This window comes from Pholis gunnellus, assembly GCF_910591455.1.
Source record: "Pholis gunnellus genome assembly, chromosome: 19".
NCBI lineage: Eukaryota > Metazoa > Chordata > Actinopteri > Perciformes > Pholidae > Pholis > Pholis gunnellus.
Window position 1 is genome coordinate 7478265 of NC_136546.1, and position 12777 is coordinate 7491041.

Genomic DNA, 12777 nt, shown 5'->3' on the forward strand with positions numbered 1-12777 from the left:
TCAGCTGAGTCAATTCTGATTTTGGACGCAGCCGAGGTGCAATTTAAGATCTACAGCTGAAACACATTATTAGCTCAATTATTAAAGAGGTGAACATATAATGAGAAAAAAATGTGACATTTTGTGTTTGACACTCCCATGAAAATAGTGAGCTTCCTGTATTGCAAAACACTGCACAAATGATGAGTACGGGAATTTATCGCTCGCTATAAAAAGAGACATGTCTCTACCAACCCAAACAGATTTGCACCACCTGTGTATCTCACACTGCTCTATTAGCCTCTTTTGATAACAGCTTTTTGACTTTTACCCTCAGTCTGTGGAAAGAAGTGAGTATCTCATTTTTATTTATTTATCCTGACAATTATTTCACTCTTTGTAAAATCCATGACAAAGGCAGGCTGTAATTTGTTTGTTATTTGCTTTTCAGGATGAAGTGCATCACGCTCTTTCTTGTGTTGTCGCTGGTCGTCCTCATGGCTGAACCCGGGGAGTGTTTTTTTCACCACATTTTTGGAGGACTTATAAGTCGTAAGCAAACATCATTTTTATTTTTTTATTTTTCACATTTTTGACATGTCGTACCAGAAATTGCACATGTGTAATTCATTTTGGCTCTTTTCGTTAAACATAGAAAATAACTTTCTCTGACAGCCATGTGAATGGGAACGAAAACCTTAAATATAATGCCTTATAATCTGCTTATAGCACTGTATAATTATAGTGGTAAAAACTAATTATTAAAATAATAGCCATAACACATTAAAAAACATTTTATAATGATGTATAAAGTCATGTTTCCTAATACTTCATGATTGATGCATATTATAATTCACATCATCTTAATACACTTTGATCCTTTTATAATCACTGTAAGTCAGTGGCCATTGTTTGCTTTAAGTAAAGTGTGTTTTGTGTGTTGTTCCTGCACAGATTTAATGTTACATTTTTCACTTTGCTTAAAGTAAACAATAGCCACTATGAGCAACAGATATTCACAGTATAATGCATTATAACAGTGATTATAATGGATTTAAAAAATGTGATAATACACTTTGATCAATGCAAAAAAATGTCACTGAATGACCATCAATAATTATAGTATTATGATACTTGCCACTAGAACACAATATAAAATGCTTTATAATGCGTTGTATATAATGTTACAAATGTGCTTATAGTGCTTATAATTAAAATGATGGTGTGTTATAAGCAGATTCTAATGCATTATAAGTATGTTAATAATATATTTTAGAACTCTTATGTAATTTTGACACTTATCAAAAGATGTCACCAATACCAAGCACCAATGTAGGAGATACACTATGTGCAAGTGTCCAATGAGTTATTGAAAAATGTGAATAATGTTATTTTCTCTTGTCTGTTTTATTTAGTTGGCAAGTCCATCCATAGGTAAGGACTTGTATAATTTAACAACTGCTCTTGTTGCATTAGTTGTTACTTTGTTGAGCTGAACTCTCTCTCTCTCGATTCTCTCTCCACCCATCAGACTCATTACCAAGGGACGAGGTGAGGCGTTGGCAGAGCAGCAAGAGCTGGAACGTGCGTTTGACCGAGAGCGAGCTTTTGCCTGAGTCTATGACGGTCCTTCTGAAAGAGCAACTCTGAAACTTTGTCTGAAAAGAAATGCTTCTTGCTCTTCATCGTAAAAAAAAATATTGAATAGTCTCACTGGGCTAAAAAATCCTCAATCTGTAATTCGCCAAAATATTTCTCACTTGTATTATTTAAATGAAAAAATCTGAATAAATTCAAATGGAAATGATGTGAATTGTGTATTATTGCCTTAACAGTCATGACATCTCAACACAATTACCTTACAGAGATTTGGGTAGATAGGTGACAAATTAAAGACAAAACCTAGTTTAGTAATACTAAAATATAAAAAAGTATATCAAAATATGTAGTAAAAAGGCATACACAAGTACTATTCCCTTCTAATTAATTATAATAATATGCTAACGTACATTGGCCTCAAGGCTGTCTCATTTGATGACAATGAAACACAAGAAAACAAGCTGATAGCATGGTATTCACACATTCAGCGCAGATTTACGATAAGTAACATTGTTCCATCGTTTTCTTGGGAAACAGAAAGTGCAAACAGTACTTCTTACATATATATATACACAAAAAATGAATAAATAAATATATATATATATATATATATATCTCATGCATAATCAGATTGTAACTATCTATGAGAGCACATACAAGAAGGCTGCCATCCTTATGAAAACACCCACATCTTAGTTGAAATCACAAACCCTACCAACCTTCCACCAATCTTGTTCATCAGCAATAAACTTAACAAAGTCTGCGAAGAAGGCAATGGGTGCAAACCAATCAGAGGGCGGGTCTTAGCAGATTGCTTAAAAAACAGGCTGCGCAACTGCATATGACTGTGAAAGAGGTGATTTGGCATGCAGATGAGAGGCCACTTCAACATTTCAAAAACACTCTCTTGTACACTCGTAGCTAGAGTGCCATTAGTTAAGTTACCAAGTGCCATTGGTGGCCGAATGTGGCCTCCTGCTGCTCTATACTAAAAGCAGATTCAGTTTGTAATAATAAATCACTGAGTTTCTAATGGATTCTATCCGAAAGACACATCCAATGAGGGAAATACATATTTTCCTTGACTTGAACAAGGACGTCATGTATCTGATCAATGTAACACCATCACCAAAGAACCAGTGGTATAAACATTACAAATACAACGATTATGGGTCAGAACCAGGGACAACAGAACCACCAATGCATCGTTTTCACTTATTCATTCACCAATAGACAGATGCACACCAATACTTTTCATGGGTCAAAACCACAAATAAAAACAGCACATATTTTTAGCATAAGAAACTGAATATGAAGCTACAGCGAACATGAGCACAAAGACGTATAATATGTCCAGTGCAAAGTTGTGTCCTGACATTACACCAACACAATGAGGGTCTAAAGGCAAACAAGTATTTGGTCCCTGCTGCTTAGATATTTTTAGTGAAGTCATACTAAGGGAAAAGTTGGTACATTATACTCTGCACTTGACCTACCCTATTTAGGAGCATCTGGAAGCCACAGTGTTGTGGCTGCCCGGGGACTAAATCTGAGGCCAGTGCCTTGATCAAGGGCAGCGGCAGGAAAATACCTGCGAGAAAACCACAGCACCCAGAGGAAACCCATGTGAACATCGAGTAATAAAAGTCGCAGTTCAAACTCAGGATGTCCTTGCTGTGAGGCAGCAGTGCATAACACTCCCCACCAATTCTAATTATTTAATGTACAACTAATATACTTTTTTTTCCTAACCCACACATGTTTTTTCAACAAAAAGAGATGTTATTATCTTGAAAACTGTGTATATTTCACAATCTACTGCTGTATGATCTAAAAAGAACTAAACTCCAGTGTAGCTCTGAAATCAGGATGTGTATCGTATACAGCACATAGTCATGATGACACAGCACGACAAGGTTTAGTGTAAACAAACAAGGGCAACTCTCAAAACTGCATAGATTAACTGAGAAGGGACAGTACTGCACAGCAGAAGGCAGGAATTCCTCCTTTTCTCTTATTCCCACTAACAAAAATCAAGACAAAATGACTGACCTCAGGTCAGGGTAGATCTAGGGGCAGAATCAGGGCTGTTCTTTTACTGGACTGGGAACAGATTTGAGGCCCAAAACACCAGCAGAAGCATTGGTGCATGTGCAACAACTCCATTGTGTTGCCTCCAGTATCATAACTGCTGCATTGGTTTGTATTCATGCTGGAAATGTGATTGTGAGTTTTACACAGAACCAGATCATAACTCTCAGAAAGTGAAGTTTTGATACAATTCAGACTTTTCTCTGATTGTGGTGTGTGCAAGTTCTGAGTAAGTAAAAAATAAAACACGCTTGATTTATTGGCGCACCCTTTATAAATCGTCTGGACTTTATTGCATTAAATGACCATCGGCACTTCATTGTTGAACACATATATGCAACTGGTAGTTAATAATTTCCTCCCTTGGTTTGGCCGTACCCTTTCCAGGCTTGATCTAAAGTAAGTATACTGTGGGTGCGACTGAACTTACACGAAGTTCCCATGGGTGTCTCGTGTGAACTTTCGGGCGTTGTGTGTCAAACTGTTGATCCGCATCAATGTGTTGATGGCTGATAAATGTTATTGAACTGTCACTGTGACTTCACATCTGATAAGATCTGCACACTTCCCACCGTCCAGCTAGCATGTTGCAGCATCGTTAGCAAAACCGTGAGAATGTTGACCATTTCCCTCGAATGGTTTTCTCACATGCCTTAGTCATACCGGTTTCACAATATGTTGTTTATTTGAAAAAAAGCTGCATTTCTTCCTTTTCTAAAAACATCGACACAACCGGCTCCTATTTCCAAAATGCTCCACTGGAAGGTTGACGACGTCTTCTGTTCCTGCAGCATTTTAGTGGACAATGTGAATGCAATTTTACGACAACTATAATTGCAGCAGTGGAACTATAAATTTCCCTTTAATGACCCCGCCTGGTGTTAACTGTGGTGTTGATGACTTATTGTGTTTATTGTGTCTATGTCAATGTATTTTGTTTGTCTTTGTTTATGGTGGCAAACTAGTTTCCCATTAGGGGATTAACACATGTCATCGTATCCTATCCTACAGTTATGAGGCACGAATTCCATTGGTGACATTTAGTCATGAAGTCCACAGTCACAGACACTTTGAGCCACTTTTAAGTATTACAAATGTTTGATGCCACAATATGTGTGACATTATGGCTTGTTTCATCAAATGGTGATTTTATTTTGTCAATAACTGCGGTTTAATGAAATAATCTCACGTAATTGTGCATCTGTACATTCTGACGAGGCCATTCAAAGACATCTGTTTAGGTTGGCGAATGTTGCAAGAGATTTTATGGTGGGGTAGTAAATAGAAAAATCCCCAAAAAATACCAAATATTAGATGTTTAAGACTTTCTACCATGATTTGACCCTTGACCCCTTTCTTTTTTTTAAATGGTCGAATACCAAAACACAGCAAATCTAGAAATCCAAGCCTTCATTTAAGCAACATTATTCCTAAAGTTCATTTAGGTATCCAGACACATAAAAGGTGATTTGTTCATGTGGGCTATTTATTGGACCCTGTGTGCACTACAACAACGGCAATATTATAACAGCAGATAACATTTACAGTAAGGTTTGTTCAGTTCACATAGCCTCCCTGCAGATGGAAGATGAATCTCAAGTCAAACCACTTTGTCACCTCTTGAACTTGGTAAATAAGAAACGGAAATTTGCAATACTGCTAAGTTCCACACTCATACTGAGGAACTGACGTTTGTCCCACCCACCCAACATGATTGGTACAACTGTTGAGTACAAAATGTCACATTGGCTGTAGATGCAACAACTGCCTTACTTTGCTCTCTTTGACACCAGTCGTTTGACTCCATCAGCGGAAAGGTAAAACATTAATATTTCATTTTACTTTTACTTGACTAAATGCAGCATCATTAGGAAATGTGATGTGGATTCACACAAAGAAAGACATTAGAACCAAAGAAAACTTACATGCAATGTATACTAAACTACAAAAGACAGAAAATTAAGAATAAGTAAAGGAAAAATATATCTGTAAGAGTGTGGATTATATGGCGGTACACATGAAAGTGCAAGGTCGCGGTTTACTGTGTTATCATGTTATAAAGTTGACACTGGATGTGTGTTTGTTTTTCAGGATGAAGTGCGTTATGATCTTTCTTGTGTTGACGCTGGTCGTCCTCATGGCCGAACCCGGGGAGTGTTTTTTTAGATCTGTATGGAGCGGGGCCAAAGCTGCAGCCAGAGCTGCCAGGATGGGATATAGAAGTAAATCATAAGTTTACATGCATTCTGTGTTGAATTCTGACCTATGATTTGATATGAATTAAGCATGAGTATCACATTCTCAATTGTTTGCTATAAAGAGCTTCACTTACAGGCCTGGGTTTTAGTAAATCTGTTATTTAGTCCCGACATCTCAGCTGTATTTGCTGCAAAGCGCTAAACCTAACCCAAAGTGAAGAGAGCATCATTAATGTGATCATTGGAAAACAAAAAAAATTATGTATAAATTGACTGACTATGATAACAAGATATAATGTAATTTTCATCTTTTTGTCTGTTTAGTACACAGAAACAGAGCGAAGGCCCATAGGTAAGTACTTCTGACAGTTGAAAATATTGCAACAAATGCAGGAAAAGTGTGTGTATTGTTTAGATTTATAACAACTGACCCCCAAAAATCCTGTTATTTCTGTTATCGGTTCATCTAATTAATCTCATTAATTTAATAATCATTTGATCTACAAGATCTACAAAATGTTACATATGAGAGAAACATACCCATCACTATTTCACCAAATGAATGTCTTCAAAAACATGTTTTTGTCCAACTTATTCAAAATCAATTCATATTAAATGTGTTAAATAATAGAGAGTAAAGCAGACATATTTCAGAAGCTGGATTCATTGAATTTCTTTCATTTTGTGATTGTAAAAGTTATTTAATATCTGTAATTGCCTTCTCAAACTAGGTACAGATTGCAGGACCAACAAAGCGACCAAGTGGACGAGGGTGAAGATCAGCCATATTTGCAGGACTGAATCAGTTGATCCTGAAAACATGGTTCGAGCCCGAGCTTTCTGCTTTGCAATGCAAGAAACAAACGGATGATTAAACAAACCTGTAATCTTGCGTTTACATGAAGCACTTGAGATGAGAAGTGATTTTCGGTGCCTCTGCAATTGGTTTTGAAAAAAATGCTAAAATATATATGCAAACCGTCCTGCTGAATAAAGCTGTAATGCAAAAAGATAAGTGGTTTTCTTTAAGTGAATACGTTCCTGTAATTGTATACCAAGATTGTCAATGTTAATGAAGAATAATGTTTTTGATTCAGTCCTGGGTAAATGGTTAGATTAACGTTGGTAGATCTGATCAGCTGGTGTGATCACTTCTTCCGGTGCACTTGGGTTTGTTTCTGAGTGTCAATGATAAAGAATCACGAGTCTTTGGGGATTACGTAATTCTGGCAGGCGGTATGGTTGATGTCTCTGTCAAAGAGAAAATTATAACATTGATCGAAATTATGAACGGCAAAAAGAAATAATTCATAATCACGACGATTCATGTTATTCACAATCACTGCATGATGGATGAATGTTAAAAGAAGAATCACAATGTCCACTCAGCAATGACAATGTTCACAAGTGGTTGAAGGATGGGTGCAGATCACAGATTATGGCTTCGACTAGTGAACGTTTGTGATGTATGAGCCGATTTCTTTGTTAATTAATATATTAATAATTTGCTCTATAAAACATCAAGTGAGAAAAATATTCATTACAATTAACTGTCTTTTCTTGTACAGCCAACAGTCCAACAGCCAAATATATTAAATGTGATATAATGTAAGAGGAGCTGCAACAGTCAAATATTTGGCAGTTTGCTTGAAAATGTACTTAAAATGATTCATCAGTTGTCAAAATAGTTGTTGGTTAATTTTCTGACTGTAGCTGTCGTACAGATGACTCTCTGCGTAGATCCACACAGGTATAACGTATACACATATATAACAATATAACAATATACATATATTAAATAGATCCACTATTTGCCCATATAGTAAATAATATATAATATCTTCGACATTATTAGTACATTAATGACACTCAAGATTGTCATTAATGTACAGATTATTTAAAATTATTATTAGATTGTGTTTAGTGGCAAGATAATAATATAATGGCGACTCTGGAGATACTCCGTCTTCTAAGTGCTGAATTTTAAAGCACTGCTCATCCTGATGAATGAAAATGTGAGCAGCATGAGTCTCCAGAATGTGTGTTTGTTTGATACCACAGAAGGCATACAACCATATTTTCACTTGATTTATTAACTATGTATATATATATATTATATACTATATTTATTAATGACAGCTAAAGTGAAATTCAAATGCCAGAGACATGCTCTATTTTTTTTGCCAAAATGACTCTGTATATCAAGCTACATTACTACTCTACAAGAAGTCATCACTACATGAAAGCTATGCATTACGTCATACGTATATACAGTATATGTTCTTATGAGCAATTAAGGCTGTAGTGTCTCTATCTACTGAAGCTTCTTTATGTCATGTGTTTTCTCCTCACCGCTTTAAAAGACATGGATATGATAAAAATAGGACTGATTCCAGACGAGCGCTGTGAGCAGTGAATAATGTATAAGTGTACGTTAATCACGATTTTAATAAAGCGTGAGCTTATTTTATTTTAATCTTCAGAAAATGAAACCAAATAGACAAACTGGGAGAAGACCCTATTCCTCTCCACATACGGTGGTTTGAATCTCCATTCAAGTAGCTACTCACATTACATGAGTATATCATTATACTTCCATAAAACCACTTGGAAATCATAAAAAAAGACGTCCCCTTTGACTGCAGAACTTGCCTGACAATCTTCACGTTTATTAATTTTCCTTCAGTATGAAAGTAAACCAGCGATAGTTGAATGTAAATCCATGGGTACGTCACAAACAGGAAGTGCTAATAGCTAATTCGGCATTCTCTTAATGGTGCCAATTTGCCAAACCAACAGGGTGCATTGTAGTTTATGATAGCGTGAACAACATGTCTTATATTTACACCGCAAAGCCATAAACCCAAAATAATGAGCTGAAAGAAATGAGCTGCCGCTTCGTTGTCTTTCACGAGACCATTAAAACGTGCGCATAGATGCTTTTTTTACACGAGGATTTGTTCAAACCAATACATTTCCAATGTGATGTTATTGATGGTTAATATTTTGCATGTGAGTAAACCACCTGCCTCTTCCCTTCACTAAATCAGCAAGTTTAGCCTCAGAGAGAGGAGTCCAGGCAGACTGAGGTGTCAAAGATAGGGATGATTGATCTTTTCTCACAGTCGCCTGAAAACAACCCAAAGGGCATCACGGAGCAACCCTGAAAATGACACCTGTATCCCCCCCACCCACCCATAGAATAAAACAAACACACGCCAACCGATCGGGCAAAGTTTGTTTTGGGCAGATGGGGCTTCGCTTAAAACATATTGATTGGAAATGAGATGTGGTCAGAGGACGGATGAGGTTAGAAAGGTATGTGTGTTTGCCTTTTTTTTACCGTGTGTGTCTGAGGGTCAACCGTGTCACTGGCAGTGGTTGTTTACCTAGAGGCGATTGCTGGCCTCACACACCCAGACAGAGAGGATAAATAATAGAGGAGCTATGACAGAGGGCAGACACACACACACACACACACACACACACACACACACACAAACACAGATCAGCATCAAGGTTAAAGATGGGCGTGGGTGAAATGGGAGCACTCTTTGTCGACACGTCACTTGCATGTGAGGGAGAGCGGAGACAGTCATGTAGTCAGCGTGGATCCCGACATCTGCATATCAAATGCGTGGAGAGAGGTCTCCACGTCTCGATGACAGTTCTGTCGATATGATTCCGGCCGCATCGGAGAGTCAGGCGACTCCCCTCTCACTTCCTCGCATTACAGACGTTCACCATTCATAGAAGCTGTTGAAGATCAGGTGTAACAATAACAGTAGTGTGGTTTTGAAAAAAACCTTCGACATACAGATGCTTCGCTGTTCGATGTTTGAGCAATTTGAAGAGATGAGAAATTATGGTTATTATTCTTAATATTCTGATATTTTATAAGCATTATATAATCGAATAATTTCCACAATAGTCAACATATTAATCAATAAGGAAAGAAATAGACGATGCGTAGCTCATTATTGAAATGTTTCAAAAGTCCTGCATTTAAATTTCTAAATTAAAATTACTTTTATTTCAAAGCAGTTTGTTGAGAATCATACTGGGGGGAAAGAGCTCTGTACGTACAGTAAAATAACAAATAAATTGTTTTCTTGATCTGGAGTGGCCTCTTAATACACACCTGGTGTGAGAAGTCACACGGGGCAAACAAGAAAGAATGGAAAAATACGTCATCAATTACAAAAGCTTCAGCACAGGAACAACATCACGATCCCTCTCAGCCTCCTCCTCTAACTCACTCCAAATTAGTAATAATAGCAACAATCACAACATCAAGGTTCGACTTTATGAAGCGATGCATATATATCTTCTTTTTTTTTACCTAAATGTAAAGCAATGTCCTTGAAACACTGAGGTTACTGCTTTTGTAATTTAAAGTTTGTGTGCGTCCTTATCTCATTTATTTATGACAATATTATGTCATGAATGAATAGTCAGTAATATATCAATACAAACAAATATTATATATTTTTATTATTTAATGTTAAGTATGAAAAACATCTGACAAATAGCTGGACCAAAGAAATCCTACACGGCTGTTAACACGCACTAGACACATATCGTCTATATTCATTTTACCCGATGAAGGTCTGAGGACTGAGATGCACTTCGTGCTTTTACACACATATTATTATTATTAACCTGATTACTTTGTTTGGAGGTGGAACTTTATAATTTGTTAACGCCCGCTGTTGTGTGTCAGCAACCAGATGTGCTGCTGATAACATCTAACTAAATGACCACAATGTGTACAGTTCTTGCTGTGTGTATGAACACAGTCACACGTTTGCAGATGGCTCAAATACCGCTCGCCCCAATGCAGCCTTTCATTCAGAGAAGTCGCCCTGCGGATTGTTGTTCATGTCACCTTGAGAGCTGCATCTAACAAAAGAACGTAAACGCCACCTACATGTGAGGTTGGGCCATGGAGAAAAAACATTGAAATGGACAGATGCAGATGTGGTGAGGAAGAGGAGTGCAAGGAAAAGAGTGTGTGTGTGTGTGTGTGTGTGTACCGATCAATATGGTGGATGTCACCAATCTCCCAAGTAGTCGCCAATTGTGGATAAAATCCCCCAGAACAATTACACCTCTCTCTCTCTCTCTCTCTCTCTCTCTCTCTCTCTCTCTCTCTCTCTCTCTCTCTCTCTCTCTCTCTCTCTCTCTCTCTCTCTCTCTCTCTCTCTCTCTCTCTCTCTCTCTCTCTCAGACAGTTTGACAGGTAGGCAGCTGACAAACAAGCATTATAAAGAGACTGATATACACAGTGAATATCTATAAACACATCAAATATATGTGGCCCTTCAAATTGTCTGTTTCGCTGCCTCGAGGTCCTGAATAAAAACCCTGCTTATTTTCTTTCAGACATCCTGACTGAAATGTTTGTGGCTGATGGATTTGTTTTCTTGCCTGTGTTTATTTATTTGAACCAAGGAAAACTGCAGGTTGTGAAGGTATCAACGGTGAAATGTTCTTCAGCTGATGTGTGATACAACATTTCTCCTCGTCCTGTTGAAGGGGGGATGTTCCTTTACTTTCTTGCAACATCACATGGGAAAGGTAGTAAACACCAACTATCTATTTGAATGACATAAGGAAGCAGAAGAGTACCTTCACGGCAGAGCTTCAAGCTGTATTCTACTTTGTTGAAATTCAGCAAACAAAACTATATGTTTTCTGATGAATGTCAATTTAAACGAAACAAAAATCATGGTTTGGCTTAAAATAATGTTTGTTACGTTACTAAGTAGCACACGTAATTTAAAATAATTCAGCGTTGACTTTTAGACATCTCACAATTTTTAGGAGACTAAGAGGAGAAGTATGTTTTTAGCGTTTACGAAAATGATTTGCAAAGCTGATGACTCAGCAGTGACAAATGAGTCATTGCTCCGTTTTGTTACGTCCACTCTTCTTGAGCTGAGAAAAAGCCTCCTTGAGCTACACACATACGTATATAAACACATAGCAGCCCCCCCCCGCTGAGTAAAACCATTAAAAGTTGAAGGCTTGTTTAGATTCTGCTTCCTGGTTTGACTGAGCTTCATGTGGCGCTTTCAAAAAAATGACACTTAACCACTTCAACGACTTCACTGGTAATGCAGTGAGAGCTACACATCAACACCTGCAGTCCTCCGGTGCTTTCCTTATGGAACTGGATTTCTGACATTTACATGAAGACAAAATGAAAAATTATCGCAAGCTGCAGCCCTAATGCGCAAAAGAAGAGACATATGAAGACACACAGGCAGATGCGCACACGCACACACACGCTTGTAACGGTTCACTGACGGCGAGTTAACCATTGGTAACAAGAATCTCGGCTCCCCGTCTCTAAAGTGGTCCTGTTTATATGATAAAGTGCCTGAGCGAGGCATTAAGAGAGACACACTGAGCAGACTAGACTCACTTCTTTTCTTCTGTCAATCCAACAAATCCTTACAGAGAGAGAGAGAAAGAGCTGTCTGCTCAGATCAAAGTGGAAGTCGAACAGAGAAATAGCTGTGATCCCAGTGATCTGGTTACAAACCTCCTCACAATGCAGCAAACCCAACACGGCAGATTCTTTTTAATCCAAAACTCATAAAATGAGAGACAGTCACAAATGGGGGTTAGGACGTGCTGCTTCACACCGCAGGATTAAACCTATGAAGCGCAGCAATAACATGACCGCCTCTTTGTTGAATGGAGACAATCTCACACAGGCATTAATCCCACTCAGTGGGATGCCGCGTGTTGCATTTCAACTGTACTTACCGAATGCTTTTCGAATCTCGAGAAAACGAGATGAACTAATTGAGCGAATACAAGCAAAAACATGTTTAGTCATCACTCAAACTAGTGGAAAGAAAACGTCCAAAGTACACATTTATGGATTTATTTTACCACT

General features: G+C 37.7%; 1 protein-coding gene and 1 long non-coding RNA gene across 2 annotated transcripts in view; one reads left to right on the forward strand and one right to left on the reverse strand.

Annotated features, from left to right (window-relative positions):
- Nucleotides 1-12777, reverse strand: part of LOC306711883 (exostosin-1) — a gene marked incomplete at both ends in the record, with an annotated part of 189053 nt that overhangs the window by 86019 nt on the left and 90257 nt on the right. The gene's annotated exons all lie outside the window — the stretch shown is intronic.
- LOC306711875 lies at nucleotides 223-1786 on the forward strand. The gene is made up of 4 exons (XR_013767533.1): nucleotides 223-329; nucleotides 431-531; nucleotides 1395-1413; nucleotides 1511-1786. It is a non-coding gene; the product is annotated as an uncharacterized lncRNA (long non-coding RNA).